Here is a 20028-nt window from a genome sequence, read left to right as displayed (position 1 = left end):
GTGAGTGAGGGAATATGTTAGGGTGAAACAAGGTTAATACGGTTTGTTAGTAGGCCAGAGCAATACAAATTATTTATTGTCTTACAAAGCAATTTTGTATATATACATAGGTATTTGAAAGAATTGAGTTTGAAAGAACGTCGCTGAAAAAATTGACTGGAAGAGCTAGAATGTAAAAACGCTGGACGGAGTTGGTATTCGAATGAGTCCAAACTTTGCAAAGCATTAAGAGAGGTCGTGTTTTCTTCAAACAAATCGAATTGGTTAGGTCTTCGCGTTATATCACCGGATTGGTAGAAAACCCTGAATAGCAAATAAAATTCTCTCTCAGCTCTCTAGGTAATATTAGGAATGAAGCTATCGAATTATAATCCCATCTTATACCCTGGTATATAGTTAATTATATCGTAAAGTTATAGATTAAGTTTGCCCGGTTAGATCTGGAGGTAAAAGATCCTGAGCTAAATCGTTAATATGCTGGAATCAGATATCGACGAAAACTATGTTCCAGGCCTTGCGAAGTTGATCTATCGCGCTCTGAACGTGTCTTCAAACATAAGCTTCTCTTTCAATTTTAATATTGGGGCCTTAGTGCCCATAATGATATTATGAGATCATTAAAAGAGAATCTGTTCCACTCACCGCATCCATTTTCTACTGCCTTAGAGCGTTTTGAGGATGGAGCCATGTGTTGAAGTTCACGCAAGTGAGAAAAGTCCTCTGATCGCCATTCACTAGGGAGTGGCCAGAAACGATCCTTTTACATAAGGCTCAAGCAGCGCACGGCTTCCGGTCTTAGACCAAGTAGTCTCTGGGTAGTCAAAATAACATCCGTTTGAAGGCGAGCTAAAGTGAGAAGGCGAATCATCCCTCCCGAGGGTTGTGTAATGGGTTTAGGACTCGCCATGTAAAAATCGTCCCCAATGAAAATCTAAACAACAGCCTGAATGGCAGTGAAGGCATGAAAATGGCGAACCCGATTCCCCAATCGATGCCGATAGCGCAGACGTTCCATTGCTCGACCATGAAGAAGTTCGAATAGCAATTACCCGTCTGTGGAACAACAAAGCGACAAGGGCAACCGAGCTATTCAAACACGACGGCGAAGAACTGATAAGGAGCATGTATCAGTTTCTTTGTAGAATATGGCGTGTATGAAAAAGCGTGCTCTGCTCAATCCACAAAAAGCGCGACCCCACAATCTGCGCCAAGTACAACCTCCTCAACATCGCATATAAGATTCTGTTGAGCGTGTTGTGTGAAAGATTAAAGCCCACCGTCAACAAACTGATTGGACCTTATTAGTATGGGATTAGTCTTGGAACTGACTAGATATTCACCATGCGCCAAGTCTTGGAAAAGACCCGTGAAAATAGAATCGACAGACACCACCTCTTCGTCAATTTTAAAGCTGCTTTATGCCGCAATATCTGAATTTGGTATCCCTGCAAAACTAATATGGCTTTGTAAACTGACGTTAAGCCATACCAAAAGCTTCGTCAGGATAAGGAAGGATATCTCCGTGGCGTCTGATATCAAACGAGGTTTCAGGTAAGCCCACTCCCTTTCGTGCGACTTCTTCAATCTACTCTAGGAGAAAATAACTCGAGCTGCGGAACTAAATTTGTGAAGCCCGAGGTATGGAAAGATTATGATTGAAACTCTGCGTTGGAAATCTTCGAACAATCATATAAGGGAAGAAATACTTGTATGTTATGCAAAGTGGGTCCAAAGTCATTAAAAATTCAAAATTTTTGTCAGATGTTCGCCCATCGGTAGTAGAGACAATAAGTCTCTCACCTACCTCAACACCCGTTTTGCTGTCTAATAGGTTTTTTGTTATGTCAGAATCATGTCATATTTTCGATGGAGGTAATGTACGCAGTCTGATTTCGCACTTCGGTAACATCATTATCAGAGTCAGCAAACCACCTAGGGAATTTCGAACATGGACAACTTTTTATTAAGTCTCATCAGCTGTTATTGTTGCAAATGAATATAACAATTCTACAAAATTTTAAGGGAATGTTAGCATAGTTCCTCTTGTCGTAATCGTAGGAGTCCTTGCTGGACGTTGCCTAATAGGCATTCATGCTGTAAGGCTAAAAGTCCAGTCGGAGGCAAAATGTCAAAGTTGTATGCAAAGAGATAAGATGGAAACATACAGACAATGTTTCCTCCATTGCCCAGCTTTTTTAAGACTGAGGTTGAAACATCAGTCATACCATCGGCGAACCAGCAGAGATAGCCGACAGTGACATTAGCCACCTCAAACAATTTGTGATCGGCTCAAATCCCTTCGTCGAGATGTGAGGGTCTTTATGAATTCTTGGTACCAAAAGTTATCGAATATAGCTGTCCATGTGTTAGGATTAACCTAACCTAACTTTAACCTAACCTAAAATAACCTTTGGAAATGCTGTGTAGGAGCTAAACCAATGTCAAATACAAATTTGGTGCCGTTGTATTACAAAGAGCTGACTGTATTTCAAAATTAATAGCACAACAAAGCGCTTCTCGTAAAGCCTACAAGAGCAGAAGTTCGGAGGTGAACATTAATGCTTAATGGTTTATGGAAAGAAAAGTGTAGTTGCCGGAGATGCTGCATAAATTAACTTGTCCTCACTGTACTTGTGGCCGCCGTTTCCTTTCTGTTATCTCATCTTCTCGGCACCTCATCGCTAAATAAATTTTTTTAATTGTTCACGATTTACAAACAAACTTTTTTACGACTTGTTTGATTTGGACAATTTTCGGCTATGCAACTAACCGAAATCTACTCGACTTGACGCGTTCACTGATATGTTATATAAACATCTATGAGCACACACAGTTTTACATACAAACATACATATGAAAACTTAGACATATTTATGTTGGTTTGTCCAGCGAAGTGTCGATTCGTCAACGACTATCCGCTCGGTCACGGCCTTGTTGCGCTTGCGTTGCTCTTGCTTTTGCTGTTGTTTTATGTTACCAAAAGTGCGTGTGCGCATGCGTGGCGTACTATGTACATATGTATGTGTGTTTATCTTTCCTGCTTTTGTGTACTTTTGGTTTTTCTTTGAAGTCATTCGTTTTATCAGCAAAAGCAAAAAACTTGTGTTTGTGTGTATGTAGTAACAGGTAGTCTTTATTTCACTGAATATTTCAAATTTTTATTGACAGTCATTTTGCTATTGTTGCTAATGGTTTAAGTAGCTTCTTCCAATTACGTGCTGTTTGTAGCTGATATACATATGTACAAAAATATATACATATGTATGTATGATCTTCATTTCTAATTGAATTCACGCCAAAACTGGAATCGGTCAACATTTAACAATTTATTTTAACTCAAGTTATGTGACCATAGTTCAAACGTACAGCTTTATTTGACAGTTGGACGACACTAAATGTCCATTTTACTAAAGGTAAGTTTTATTATAAAATAAAACTTATTTAATTTAAATAAAATTTTTTAAGTAAGCCTTCAAGGGGTACTCTAGAACACTGCCAAGTTTGCGAAATGACTGAATTGGGTTAGGTTAGATTAGGTCATACTGGTCGGCTGTCACGCCATACATACACCTTCTGGTCTTTAATAATGGCAGATGGAGGTTCTGCCTAATTTGAGCTGACACATTCGTAATACAGAACGTGAACGCTTTTTGCGAACCTTAAGAACAAAGAAGAACTTCGAAGCCAATAGACGTGTATCTAAGACGAGTTTCAGATAAGGCTGGATAGAACATAGGACGTGATTTAGCTTCTTTCTCACGGTTGAATTGGAATATGCAAAACTATTTTTCAAGTGAAACTTTACCTTCGATTTGCATAGATGTGGGTGCAAGATCCAGACTAGATCTGTTTCGAAATATTCTAAAATTCATATGAACTTTACTTTTTGAACAAATTCATGGTTGAAAGTGCCTTTGTCCCTTAGATTCCCATCCAAGTCTCATCTACATTGGACGCTATCAAATTAGCTTAACGATATATATAAGCTGCATTTCACCTTGCATTTTCTTACATGGCATGAAATTGTGCAGTTCTAACTCATAGCTCTACCTTTCATCGAGATAAGTCTTACAATGAAACATAATTGACAATTTTTGAGAGATGTTATTTAATTTGGTTTAGTTTGGCATTTCTTAATGAACAGACTTACTCCGGAACAACGTTTGCAAATGTGGCACATTTATTACCAAAACAATGGTTCGGTTCGTGAGACTCATCGCGACATACTCGTCTAGCTGTGTGGGTAATTCGAGCTGCTATGAAGCGGAGTGTCGAAGAAGACCCGAATGATCCAACATCACGTGCAACAGTTGAAGCTGTGCCCGTCCACTTTATGAAGGCTTTTGCGGAAGAACCTTAGTTTGTGGGCTTAAGAAAATCAACCATCAATTGTGTCGCACGTTCGGCGAAGAAGCACAAAACGAGATGGCTACCGGCATGTTTGGTGTGTTCTATGTGCAGAAAGAACCATTGGTTTAAATTTCTTCAAAAATTAAGCTGGCCATATCATCAACGGAGAACGCTACAGAGCCATGATTACTGACTTTTTCCTCCCTGAATTAGAGGATGTTGATGCGGACGACTTTTTTTCCAAAAAGATGGCGCTACATGGAAGACAGTCAACGAAACAATCAATTTATTGAAGGATTGTGGACGCAATATCTTGCATCGTAGGACTGTGGCGTGGCCTTCATGACCGTGCGATTTAAGTGAACAGAATGGAGCTGATAGACCGAAATGTCTGCAGACAAACACTGAATGAATGGCCGCAGAACCTATTGTAACCTATTGAAATGTGCATCAAGGGCTGGCATCCTGAAGGATGACTACATAGCGGCGTCATCTGGAACCAAAACTGGTCTATTCGGGGCTCTTTAGCCTACCAGTCTAACCTTAATCTGGAAGGAACGAAACAAGGGATAATTTTTCAAATTGTAAAAATATTTCGTGTTGAATGCAAATAATTTGTCGTTATTATTCAAAGTAATCTTTAATTATTTATGCAAATCCCTTGCGAAATGCTGTCAGTTCGGACCGGTTAGTTAGACTCAACTATCGTCGGAACGTTAACCGACAGTTGAAGTATATAGTATATGTATAAATGTATATATTTTTGAATCCACCATCGCAGTACTATTTTTTTTTGAGTTATGTGAAGTCGCTTGTTCACGGAGATAAGCCCGAGGCGATTGTCGCCTCGGTATTTAACTGGTTATAGCTGGCATACATATTGGAGCCAACCGGGTTGATCACTTGCCAAAAATCATTTTAAAAACATAATTATAGGCCCCTCCTTTTACAATAAAGCTTAGCCAATACATTAAAAATCTAAAAAAAAAGGTAGCAATCTCGTGACAATAATAGGGGTTCACCCACAATCTACAATTTGAGCTATAAATCCCACTCTGCTTAAATACTTTAAGGAAATTCATGCAGCCTTAAAAAGAGCTCCATGTCTATAATAAAATGAGTTATTAGTCAGTAGTAAATGATTGCAATTTAATCCCTTTATTAATAAAAGTATCTACTCTGCAATTTAAACGAAAACGATTCGAATTTCGCCTTTTTGACTAGAAGCGATTCATTTCTTGTTATTTTCAAGACCAAATAGAAGAACGCAGTTGCTGTACGCACTTCGCATTACCTTGACAGGTGACCATAATATACGTATTTTGTTTAGTAATGCTGGGCTGCCCACACGCTTTCCATTTCAATGGATCACCGCTGGCGCTCGAAATTAAGCCGACATACAAATAATAGGAAATATAAGGAAATAATGAACTCATTTGTCAAATTTGTATAAATAAATACAAGAATGGCATTTGTGCGCAACTACAATACACACATGGTGCATTTGTATGAACGTGTGTGTACAAGTATATGTGAAGAATTAATCCTGTTTACTTTGCGGGCAAAGGTGGAGCCGTAAATCTTAATGCAAACATTGTGTACTTCTTACCACGCACAATTCGACGGTTCGACGAAATCGAACGTACGCACCGCTGAGTACTCAGTACGCATGTGGCGGTTCGAAATTATTCGTATTTGTATACCCTACACAGTATGTATTAATTTTGGTACGAAGTTTTAAACAATCTGAAAGAAATGTCTTAGACCCTATAAAGTATAAATTTAAGTGATTTAGCCATGTCCGTCTATATGTTCGTCTGTATATACGTGAAGTTTTTCATAATTTTTGAGACATCATTCTAGAATCTCCAATATCGGACCGCTATATCATATACGTAGCTGCCATACAAACTGATCGATCAAAATCTAGTTCTTCTGAGGAAAACTTTTTTATTTGACGAGATATCTACACGAAATGTGGCTCGAATTATTGCTAAAGATAACGGTACAATCTCCAAAGAAATTGTCCAGATCGGACTACTATAGCATATAGCTGTCATACAAACTATCGACCAAAATTAAGTTCTTCTAAGGAAAACTTTTTAATCTGATGAGATATCTACACGAAATTTGGCATGAATATTTTTCGAAGACAACGGTATAATCTCCGAAGAAATTGTTCAGATCGGATAACTATAACATATAGCTGCCATACAAACTGGGAAATCAAAATCAAGTTTTTGTAAGAAAAAGTTTATTTGAAGAGATATCTACACGAAATTTAGCTCAAATAATTGCTAAAGATAACAGTACAATCTCCGAAGAAATTGTTCAGATCGGATAACTATAACATATAGCTGCCATACAAACTGGCAAATCAAAATCAAGTTCTTGTAAGAAAAAGTTTTTTATTTGAAGAGATATCTACACGAAATTTGGCATGAATTTTTTTCGAAGACAACGGTATAATCTCCGTAGAAATTGTTCAGATCGGATAACTATAACATATAGCTGCCATACAAACTGGAAAATCAAAATCAAGTTTTTGTAAGAAAAAGTTTTTTATTTGAAGAGATATCTACACGAAATTTAGCTCAAATAATTGCTAAAGATAACAGTACAATCTCCGAAGAAATTGTTCAGATCGGATAGTTGGCATATATACTGAATGTTCAAAATCGAGTGCTTGTATGGACACTTCTTTAATGGTGAAGGGTATTATAGCTTTAGTGCAATTGAGGTTAACGTTTTTTCTTTTTTTGTAAATTTATCTAACTTTGTATGTGTATATACTAGTATATAAGTTCGTGTGTAGTATTTTATCGGAGTAGTTTTTAGTGTTCCAAATTTTTTTATGCTATTTGTCACAGTAACGCCAATTAATCAACAGCGCAGGCAGGCAGGCGGCGGCAATGTGCTTCAAGTGCACACGTACATACATATAAACATGTATTCATACATAACTACATACGTACATTTGCCCCAGTGCAAAGCGTACGCATGCTTACAAGACGTTTTCTATGCTTTTACCTCTGGTTACACACACTTTGTATGTGTATGAGGTGTGTATGTATGTGCTGTGAAAAAACTTAAGTTATGGTGCTATAGGCTGAAAGTTGGGCAATTACACATATTCGACATGTTACGTGACAATTAAAAAATCCGTCGTCGATTTCGGTTTTCGCAGTTGTCAAGCAGTCAGTTGGCGAATTTTCAATGCCTCTGCCATCAGCCACAAAGCACAGCAGACTTGGCACAGCGGTGGTACGCACATTTCACGCTTGTATTGCACGCTATCTATCGGTTAGCCGCGAAACGCACTGCTGCCGACACAACATATGGTAATTGTAAGCGTTTCTTGCCAATTCTACAATTACTTCAGCGGACTTATAAGGCACAAGCAGTTACAAGCCGGACACTTAAATTACATATGTATATAGTACATACAAATATGTACATACATATGTATTCATACATACAACAGTCGTATACAGTAGTATACCATATGCGGGCAATTATAAATTTGCTGCTGTTACAAGACGGTCTTTTCTGATTTAGTGTTACATACATACATATTCATATTAATATTACACATATGAATGTATGTATATGTGTGTATAAAAGTGAGTTTATGCTTACTTGCATGGCACATTAGTCATGTTTAATTTGCTTCTAATTATTTATGTCGCTCTGTGGCAGTCGTTTAAACGATAGATGATAAAACCGTGGCTTCACAGATTTCTATCGCTAAGCTTTTGAGAATACCATTTGACCTGAACTGACAAACCAAAAAACAACATTTTCATGTATTTTTATACAAATCTTAATTATCGGCTCTATTAGAGCCAATGCCTAATCCAACTTTCCCTACACTTGTTATAAGGCACGGTTGGTATGGTCTTCAGTGCCTTCACCGAATTTCTTTTAATGGCTTCAATGGACTAATGACGCGTTTCCCGAAGCGAATTTTTTTATTTTCGAAAACCGGAAAAATTCACATGTTGGCTCCCTGGCTCATACTGTGGCTGCGCGATGACTCCTGTATCGGGTTTGACTAAGAAGTCAGTCAGAATCATGCTACAATGTGACAGCGCGTTATATTCATCGGTCACGTGGTATCACTTATCAACTGTTTTATCCCGAGGCACCAACTTTTCTCTGTTTTTTTGATTTCAGCTAATTTTTGCAACGAAGTTCGATAGATTGTTGGACAGTTCCGCCGTTATAATCATAAAGCCACATCTCGACAACAGCGGGAGTGCGTTTAATAGATATGGGTTCGTCAGCTACATTGTTAAACATCTCTTTTGCTATCTCTTCTTAACGTCTTTATTACAAAATATTCAGGTCTTTTGGTAACGAGTCTACCATTGACAATCTTTGTACCCAAGCCATTAACAAAGATGTCTACTCGTCAACAGTTCCAACTAGCGCAATGAAGACATATACTCGATTAAGGATTGGACACACAATCATAACACACGCCCACCTACTATCGGGTAAAAGCCCATCCATTTGCCCCCTTTACGATGACACCGCTTCTAACAAACACTTACTCATACTCTGTCCAATGCTTCACTCAACAGCCCACAACTCTGGCAACATTGATCTCATTAAACAACTAAGTGAACCTTCAGAAAAAAATGTTATGATTGTATATAGATTCTTAAAAACCAACGATTTGTTAAAACATATTTAAGCAACTTACATCTTTACTAACCCTTAGCAAATAGAATTTATATAATAAAACTCTTTTTTGTTATATGAATTATTATAAATAAATAAACAAAGATGTGGTGAGTGGATCTTTAGGAGTTCCTCTGCAAACTCTCTGTTGCCAAGACGACGTTTTTCATGACCTGTTCTTTTAACTTTTTTGATGCTATCGTCAATAACAGAGGTAGATGGTCACTTGAGGCAAGTTTGCGATGACTCATGACTTTCACTCAATGCCTTGTGCCACTCAAAACTTGTGTTCGTGATAAAATAGCCGTGAAAGTTCTAAGCAAACTCATCGTCGGGGTCAAATTTGATCAGATGGCATATGAGAGCAAAAAAAAACTTTTGACAATACGCTAATGGCTAGATCCATAATTATTTATACGAGTCTCAAAGAATTGTTGCTAGGATGTCGAAATATCTTCAGAGCTATTCAATTATTTTAATGAGTTTAGGGAAGTCGAAACTGGGAGTAGATTTTTTCGTGATCACCAGTGATACACTGAAATGGAATCTGTATAAAATTGCTTCCGAGTGTGTATATAGCTTTCACTTGTCTAATATTTGTAGACAGTCAGTTCGGTTCTTGTGCCGTCAAATAGATTTTAGCTTCTCTTGAGGCGGCTAATTTCGATTTCAGCCAATTTGAATGATTACTCAAAATTACATCGAACATACTGCAATTTCAGTAAAGCGAATATTCAACAGTACAGCCATCGAAAAATTATTTTCTCTTTTTCTTGCAGGCAAATTTGATCATTGGCCTACATAAAAGTATTTTGCGTTAGACAATTTATGAGCCAGAAGAATTTTACAATTGCGGTCGTCCCAGTTATTTACCAGTGCTCGAGAAATTTATGAAGTTAGAAGCTACAAATTCACAACGGTTCGTTCATTCACCCCGTTGCTAGATATCTTATCTTCTACCACAGCTATCCATTGAACGAGCAGCGGATCGATCAATACGGCTTTTCACTCTAATCTTTCTAACGCACTAGCGTATTAATTGGATATTTAGGTTTGTCGATTTCTTTATAGTATTACAATCAATATTTTTATAATTTATGGCATTACATTTACATTACAGGTTAACTAAACAGTGATATTAAGAGAATATGAGAAGAGAACGATATTGTTTTGTAAGAATATTTGTTAGATGGGGATGAGACGAAATGTCCACAGAACTACTTTCGTTCGAATAGAAATATTGATAGGCAAACCTCTCACAATTAAAAATAACTCACTTTTTGTCAGAAGTTAATAGAAATTGAACGAATAGAAGAAATAGAGTACACTAGTCATAAGGAGTTAGAGAGAATAATTTTATTGGCTAAAATTAATTTTTAATCATGGAGCAGTTGAGCGAAATCGATTTTCGTTGATGTTTGTCAATCGTTTGAATCGATTTAAACATTTTTAAATGTTAATTTTATTAGGCATGCTTATTTTATTAGAGATATGTCTCTCACTTTTATGGTAGTTTATAAAGAGAAGCTTATGTTGTTGCATTATTTCATTGGTAGAAAATTAATTGAAAAATTCGCTAGCACTCAGATTTGCTTAGAAAATCAAAGCTCATGAACGACAAGTGACCACTAATTTATCGATTGTAAAAAATTTTAAAAAGCGTGAATAATTTTCTATTTTACAGTAAACAATATCTAGTCTAATTTCTACAATTATTTGTATGACTAATATATAGGCATACAAATTCATTAGTACATATTCATACCTCAAATATATGTATATTTAATAATACATACATACAATACATACATACATGTAAATAACCAGCATTGCGATTTCATAGTAAATATTAACTTAAAACTGGAATGTTCAGACTAAAAATGAACTAGTTGCCAAAAAATGCAGAATGGGTCAATTATAATATTATATAGTAAATTAAGAAGAAACGAAAAGGTTTGTAATAAAATAAAAAAGAAGAAGAACAGACTACACTTTCATCTTTTATGCTTATAATTAAAAAAGAGGTCTTTACTGTATATTTATAATATATGTATTGGTCGAAAAAGTATTTGCGTATTTTGCCAATAAATGCCGTTGCAGTAATAAGCATTATATCTCCAGTGCTACCAATCACATTGTGTCATACCATATAGTGTTGAAAAGCTTCATTCAACCAAAAAAATTAAATTCGGGCAAGTTGAAAAAAAGTTACAGCTGTTCAAAAATGAGAGAAAATGATAAAGAAATTCGCTATATTTTGAAATTTTTGTATAAAAAAAGGAAGAATGCCACGCAAGCCACCAATGAAATTTGTGAAGTTTACGGAGACGATGCTGTATCAGTTCGTGTAGCACAACAATGGTTCGCTCGCTTCCGTTCTGGAAATTTCGATGTGAAAGATGCACCTCGCTCTGGTCGACCTATCGTTGAAATTGTCGATAAAATTTTTAAAAAAGATTGACCAGGACCGTCACATAAGCAGCCATGACATCGCTAATAAAATTAACATTCATCATCAAACAGTTTTAACAAATTAAAAAAGGTTGGCTACAAAACGAAGCTCAATGTTTGGGTGAAAATTTTAATGGACCGAATTAGCATCTGCCATTCTTTGCTGAAACGAAATGAAATCGAACCATTTCTGAAGAGAATGGTAATAGGAGACAAAAAGTGGATCAAATACATCAATAATGTGCGAAGAAAATGTTGGTCCAAGCGTGGTGAAGCTCAATAAATGGTCGCAAAACCAGGATTGACGCCTCGAAAGGTTATGCTGAATGATTGGTGGGATTGGAAAGGAATCATCCACTATGAGCTGCTCCAGCCTGGTTGAACGATTGATTCTACATTTTACTGTCAACAACTGATGACATTGAAGCAAGCAATCGAAAAAACGGTCAGAACTGGTCAAAAGAAAGGGCTTCGTCTTCCATCAGGACAACGCTAGACCACACACATTTTTGATGACTCGGCAAAAACTGGAAGAGCTTGCCTGGGAAGTTTTAAAGCCTGTGAAAATTACTTGTCACAGTTTTTCGCCGAGAAACCAGAAAAATTTTACACTGATGGAACAATGTTTCTAGCGGAAAAATGGCAAAAAGTGGTCGACCAAAATTGTACATATTTGGTTCTTAAAGGTATTTATAAATATTATAATAATCGGCTGAAGGCCTCGTAGCCAGTGCTGCGTTTATGTATTTATATAATAAAACTCTTTTTTGTGATATGAATTATTATAAATAAAAAATAAAAAAAAAATAAGTTGAAGTTTGACTAAAAATACGAAAAGCCTTTTTCGACTATCCAATATTAATACGACACCCGAAGGAACGTTGAAGATCCTTTAAATTATATACATAAAATTTCAACTTGTCACAGATTTCGTACAAGTAAGAAGCTGACCAAAATCTGATAATTGACATCTGTTAGGCCAATGGTATCAAAAGTATGTGAAAAACAGTAGTCATCTAACTAGTTTAGTTCCCTCTGTAATACAAACTAGTTTCATAGCAGTACACAATTCGTGCAATTCACTACAGGGCGCCGAAAACATGTCTGAGCGCTACAAAGACTTGCTTTGACATAATCGCATTATGAGTGTCATGCATTTGGTTCATAAGATATACATATATATAAGTAAATATATTTAATATACTTATGCATATACATATATAGTATGTACATATATCATCACTAATGGACTCGGTATGTGTGTTCGAAACTGAAAAATGAGCTACTTTGTTTAATAGATTTATACATTTTTGGCTTTCACACATAGTATTCACACACGTACACACCACTAACCAAAGTACACACACATATTTATATGTAAGTATGTATGTTTGTGCGTACATATGAATTTTTGAAACACTAATGCTGCTGTCATCGCTAGGTGATTTCTGACAGCCGACATCAACATTCCACCTTGTGGGCCTACAAATGACACAAAGCATATTTTATTGATATTCGCACAATAACACAATTAAGACACTTTTTGTTCGTGCACCAATATTCATATACACAAACATATATATTTGTAAGTAAATATATATTTATTTATGCCATTTGTTTTGAATCAAACTGTTTATTAGTTGTGAATCCACTGTGTCCGCGTAAAATGCTTGAGATTGCTTAATCCTATTATGAACAAAAGCTTAACGGTATTTGTAAGTATCTCAAGGTCGATTGTTGATTGGTATTTGTCAACTTAACAGATCCTTTCATTAATTCCATTGTTCTTCTCTCCTTGAGTTGCTCAAACCAGGCGATTTAGATAAAATTTATTAAGAAATATGTCACCAGTCAGAAACGGAATTTAAAGAACTAGGTATGCAGGAAGTATTTATCAAAATTAAGATAAATGATATCAAATGGAAAACCAACGTTATGATTTAATGCATAAACCATTTTTAGTTATCAAGTATCACACTCTTTAAAATGCTAATGCAACATAAGTATTTTTGAATTGGAAAGCAATATTTAGGCTTACTGTAAAAAGCGATGTCGATAAAATCCAAATTCCCATTTGCCTCGAAAAATAATGTCCCGAATAAAGATTTAATAAGTCGAATGATAAAAACAATTTAAATTTAAAAAAATTTGATAAATTTCTTACTAAACTATTATTATTTGCTATTATATATTTGCTGCGTTCATAACGCGCAGTTGGAAATCTTCGTGCAAAGCACATTTTACACACAAATATGTTGAAACATGTTTGCCAAACCAACACATGGTGCACTGCTTTGCTCAATTGCATTTGTACACCTTCACTTCAATTGATTAACACACACTCATCACTTTACATTCACAAAGTCTAATAATTATTAAATATGTATTACTCAAAAAACTCCGCTAAATGATTAATTTACAACTTTTTCACAAACTTTAATCGCGATCACGAACCGACGCGCACTTACCGACACACGACTATTAAACAGAGAATGTTAACATTCGGTCATTCTGTTGCACTTGTAATTTTCTGCAGTTTCTTCGTGATTACAAGACAACAACTGCGTTTGCATATGCAAATATGTAACATTATTGCACTGTTATGCATGCTGTAACGACATTACAGGAGATCACTTGGCAGGTTTGCTGTAACATAAAACGCACTAATTACATTGCCTACTTGTTGTTAACATCAATGCTAGGAGTGACGGCTTTGTTTTTATACTTTTGCAACATGTTGCTGTAGAGTATAATAACTTTGTTCACCTAAAGGTTGTACGAATCACCTAAAACTAATCGATATAGATATAAGGTAATAATCAGGACGATGAAACGAGTTGAAATTCGGATGACTGTCTGTCTGTGTGTCCATCCATATAAGTTGTTACTTGAATAAAAATTGAGATACCTTGATGAAACTTGGCACGCATGCTCAAATTTCCTAAATTACAAAGCTACAACAACCAAATACTCCTAGCGCTAATATTACAAAGACTCCTGATGACGGTCTGAAAATGGATGAAATCGGAGGATAACCCCGCTCACTCCCCATTTAACGGTACTGTTCAAAACTACTAAAAGCGCAATAAATCAACAACTAACTATGACAGAGACATTAAATTTTTCTACCGAAATGGTAAGAGAAGGCTTTATGGGAGCTAATGTGAAAATTGGACCATGGACGTTGAAACGCCCACTTTTTGGTAAAAACACATATCTCGGGACACAACCCACCGATTTCAACTAAATTTAATAGGTGGCATTTTCCTTATATTCCTATGTCACAGTACGAAAATGGGCGACCACTTCCCATAAACACAATTTTAAATTCCATTTGATTCTTTCACTTTACAATACACAAACCAAGAAAAAATTAATGTAACGGCATACAATTTTGCACTAATAATTCTTTTCAAGTATGTCATCTGATATCAAAAAACTTTTAAATCCTCTAGGTACCGAATATTTTATACCCCAGTACCCATAATTCACTTTTGATCGCAAATATTGGTCAATGTGTGATATATATAATTGAAATTCAGAGAGATTCCTTTCTTGACAATAGTAGTTCTTTGTATCAAAAATGGGTTGAATCGGCTCAAAACTTCCCTGAGTCCCTATATACTTAATATAAAGATTTTCGAATTTCTGAGTGACTTTGTACCGCCTATATTGCCAAATATGTCAGTTATCAGTTTCATTTGCTCGATTGTGTAGATATATGTATTAAATCAACAATCACATGTAAGTATATACATCTGTTTATTAGCTTTCAAGGTAGGTTTTTAGGGAAAATTTTTCATCTCAGTCCGTTTTACATTCTCAAATCGCTTTCATTTAAAAATTAATACCTTTAACTTTGTAGGCAATTAAAGACAAATGTCACCAAATGGATCAGTCATATCACGAGGCCAACGTGTACGTTTGACAGAATTATGTTCAATTTACCTTAATTAGTATTTTTCCACTTTTTTTATCAAGCTCATTAACTGCTTTCTTACCAAAGAAACGTGCTTTTCTTCCTTTTGGTGAGATCAAAGTTTGAAGAGCTAATTATCTGTCTTCTCAGTTTACCTGAATTAATCCAACATGATTCAAAGTCTGGCGCACGTGGGGCTTAATTCGTAACGAGTGAGGTAAATTGGGTCACTCGGTTGATTGCTTGCGAACAACTTGGTTTAATTGAAGGTGCTTAGAGACCAATTAATAAACCGTTGTTTGTTAATAAATGTTGTTCCTGACTTTATAGTATTGAAAATCTTACTGTTATGCTGTAATTTATATATTAATATAGCTTTACTAAGCAAATAATCGACTATAATTATATTAACTGTTATCAATGTCTAAGAACTTAGAAAAATATATACACACACATCGTCCACCTAAAATACAATACAATTAGAACAGTAGAAAGACGGGTTGCTAAATTTAAACGCGGTCGTACAAGCCTTGAAAACGTGACGGACGTCTAAAAAGCGCAACAACACCAGAAATCATAGCCAAAGTACTGGATAGGGTTTTGGAAGATCGTCGATTGCCTAAGAGAGAGATTTAGTAGAGGCTCTGTAAATCTCATAAGGCAGTGTGAGCCATATTTTAAGTGCAATTTTGGGTTTTAGAAAGCTGTGTGCACAAAGGGTGCCGCTTTCGCTAACAATGGAACAAAAACACATTCGAATGCGACTTTCTCAGCAACATTTGGAGCGTTTTAAAAAGGCTAAAGTGTGGATTTTGTACGTCGATTCATTACTATAGATGAAATTTGGGTATCACCATGATCCTGAATCAAAACAAGTCCGGAAATCGGAAATCGGGCAAGAAGCTTATGGCATCAGTTTTTTGAGATTGGAGAGGAATTTTGTTTGTGGATTACTTGCACACTGGTAAAGCAATTAATTCTGAATATTATTGCAATCTTTTGGACTTCGTGAAAAAATACCCGGTTTGCAGAAGGCAAAAATTCTTTTTCGTCAATCAGGACAATGCACCGTGTCACAAGAGCATTTTGGCAATGGCTAAAATTCATGAATTAAAATTCGAATTATTGGAGCATCCCATGTATTCATCAGATTTGGCGCCCAGTGACTTCCATTTTTTCCAGAACTCAAAAAGTATATGCGAGGCAAGCGTTTTTCATCAAGTAAAGAGGTCCTAATGACTGTTGAAGCGCATTTTGCACACCATACGGATTCTCACTTCAGGGATGGGATCCACAGGTTGGGGAATCGTTGGAGCAAGAGTAATAAAGTTAAGAGAGATTATACTGAATAATAAAGTGTAGTTTCAATTATAAAATTGTGTTTTTCCTAACAAACGACAAAACTTATTGAACAACATGGTATATTGGTGAACTTTGAGTAAAAATTAATATTTACATATTATATATTTGAGTCTCATATAAAAATAGTATTTAAATAATATTTAGCCACAAAATTTATAAATTTTTTTTTTTAATTTTATGGAACTTTGATATTTTCGCGTTGATCAGTTTAGACCTTTCAGGAAACATTCTTCAAAAATCTCAAATAATATATTATTAATTATTTTTCATAAGTTTAATTATGTGATGTGGAAACGCAAAAATATTTGAAAATGTAGTTAGTATTAAAATTAGGGAAATTTCTAAGACGGTAACAGATAGAAATTAAAACCAAAACATTAAAAAAGAGGATACTATCAAAGCATATTTGTTTAATATAATTTTGCACGAGTTTAGGTCAGGGCTTCATACAAAAACTATAGTTTTAGAGACTTTTGAACACAGCTGATTTTTATTAGGAAATTTGTAAAAAGAAAAAAAAATGTATACAAACACCCTGTACTCACCTTTAAGTTTTAGAGCGAAAAATTTATTACTCTCCTGGGCTGCTGCATTTGTTTGTTTATTCGAACGACGTTGTTGGTTAATTAGCGAACGCCGATAGACATCGAAAGAACGAACGCTTGACTTCATATTTGACGAAATATATTTAAAAAGAAATTAATTCACTAATTCACTATAGCACTTTTTATGAATGATATATTCTATATACGATTTCCACTCACTTCGCTATTAACACCATTAACAAACATAAACACATATCATAGAAAACAAAATTACCTATGCACACTATTCTATTTCACTTTACACATATTCTTTGCTTTTACTAGAAAGAACACTCACAATTTTTTTTGCTTTTACTAAAACACTTACAACTTTTCACTTAATTTGAATTTTCAGTTGTAGAACTCTTTTCAATTACACAAAATAATTTAAAAAGCACTTTTACTACTATAATAACTATACTATAATTACTCTAAATTTCTTACGCGTTTATTGCTATTTTTCCCGCAACACGAACTGACGCGCACTTTGACCGATGACCGATCGCGATTGAAAAATTCCAATTGACTGATTCTGAGCAAATGTGTGTGTAGTGAGTGTGTAGAACTCCCCTCGACACGAGGTGATGATGTTGTGTTTGTTATATGTGGGGGAGTTTAAATATGGAGAAGGCGTTCGTTGTTCTTTTCCACCTTCCTTTGCATTTGCACATCGCAACATAGCGAAGGAGTAAAATGCACTCGCTCCGTGCCTCGTTACATTGCGGTAGCTGTTGATTCTCTTTGAAATGTATTTGATGAATTAGCAGCAATTTGGCGATAGAGGTGTCAAATGAAAGAACTCGCATGCGATTTTTTATATACTCTGAAAATATTTTAAACTGCTTATGGAATATAAAATGTAATAATATAATGAGGTGTTTTGAAAAAGGACTACATTAATTAATATTGATTAAATGAACATTTTGCTTTCAAAGTACTTTTACAAAGTAAGAAAAGCAAAAATCTTTTTGATGACTTTTAATTTTAATTTTCTACTTTTGTAAGTATCTTATCGATAATTTATTTCTTACTTCATTTGTATAAAATAAAAGAAAAAATAAAACAACTGTATTTTATAAATAACAACAACGATCACAGGAAGAAGTGATTTTTGAGCACAAAGTCATATTATGGTATCAGCACCGAAAACTAAAGTATGTAATAAAAATCGCAGAGCGCATATATCAAGTTGTTCAATAAGTTTTGTCGTTTGATAAGAAAAATACATTTTTATGATTTAAAATACACTTTATTATTCAGTATAATCTCCCTGAACTTTATTACTCTTGCTCCAACGATCCTCCAACCTGTGGATCCCATCCCTGAAGTGAGAATCCGTATGGTCTGCAAAATGCGCTTCAACAGTCATTAGGACCTCTTTACTTGATGAAAAACGCTTGCCACGCATATATTTTTTGAGTTCTGGAAACAAATGGAAGTCGCTGGGGGTCAAATCTGGTAAATACGGTGGATGCCCCAATAACTCGAACTTTAATTCATGAATTTTAACCATTGTTAAAATGCCCTTGTGACACGGTGCATTGTCCTTATGAAAAATGATTTTTCTCTTCTGCAAACCGGGCATTTTTTCACGTTTTTTTTCCTTCAACTGGTCCAAACGGTTGCAATAATACTACAGAATTAACTGTTTTACCAGTTTGCAAGTAATCCACAAACAAAATTGCTTTCGCATCCCAAAAAACTGATGACACAACCTGCTTGGCCGATTTCCGGACTCCAAGCTCACACCACTTTTTAGCCTCTTGTCTTGATTCAGGATCATCGTGATAGACCTAAATCTCATCCATAGTAATGAATCGATGCACAAAATCTACACCTTATCCTTTTTAGAACGCTCCAAATGTCGTATTCAAATGTGTGTTTGTTCCATTGTTAGCGAAAGCGGCACCCATTGTGCACAGAGCTTTCTAAAACGCAAAATTTCACTTAAAATATGGCTCACACTGCCTGATGAGATGTGTAGAGCCTCTACTAAATCTCTCTCTTAGGCAATCGACGATCTTCCAAAACCATATCTAGTATTTTGGCTCATTTCTGGTGTTGTTGCGCTTTTTGGACGTCCGTCACGTGGATCGTCTTCAAGGCTTGTGCGACAACGTTTAAATTCAGCAACCCATATTTCTACTGTTCTAATTGTAGATGAACAATCATTATATACTTTTAACATTCGTTCCTGAATTTTATTTGGTGCTACACCTTCCAAAAATAAGAAGTCTATCACTGCACGATATTCAAATTTTTCCACTGTAAAAAAAAAACACACACTAATTGTTAAGGAAATTCCAATGGGTCAGGACGAGTGGACAGGGGCTTGGCGAAATGTCGCCGGTCATCAAACAAACAGTCGTCGCATTTGCGTCTTGGTTCTCATGTGACTGTTGACGGTCGTAACTTCGAAGTCATAGGCAATTTCATCTATATTGGAACCAGCATTAACACCAACAACAACTCATTCTTCAATTATAAATCAGAGATATAGGTTGGGTTAGCTTAGGTTAAAATGTCGTTCCTAATAGGAACCTTACTTGGACAGCATGCAACGTCGGCCCTCGTTGTGACCCTTTAGAACGCCTTTAAAATTGATCAAACGACAAAACTTTTCGAACAACTTGGTATGCAAATATTTTCGAATTATAAAAATTCAAAAGCGAAGCA

The 20028-nt window shown here is 35.5% G+C and overlaps 1 pseudogene; it reads right to left on the bottom strand.

Annotated features, from left to right (window-relative positions):
• Positions 1-4893: 4893 nt before the first annotated feature.
• LOC120774607 lies at positions 4894-19615 on the bottom strand (annotated as a pseudogene).
• Positions 19616-20028: the final 413 nt, after the last annotated feature.

Source organism: Bactrocera tryoni, chromosome 4 (assembly GCF_016617805.1).
Source record: "Bactrocera tryoni isolate S06 chromosome 4, CSIRO_BtryS06_freeze2, whole genome shotgun sequence".
NCBI lineage: Eukaryota > Metazoa > Arthropoda > Insecta > Diptera > Tephritidae > Bactrocera > Bactrocera tryoni.
Note: the sequence above shows the minus strand (reverse complement) of the source record. Positions and strands in the feature narration are given on the sequence as shown.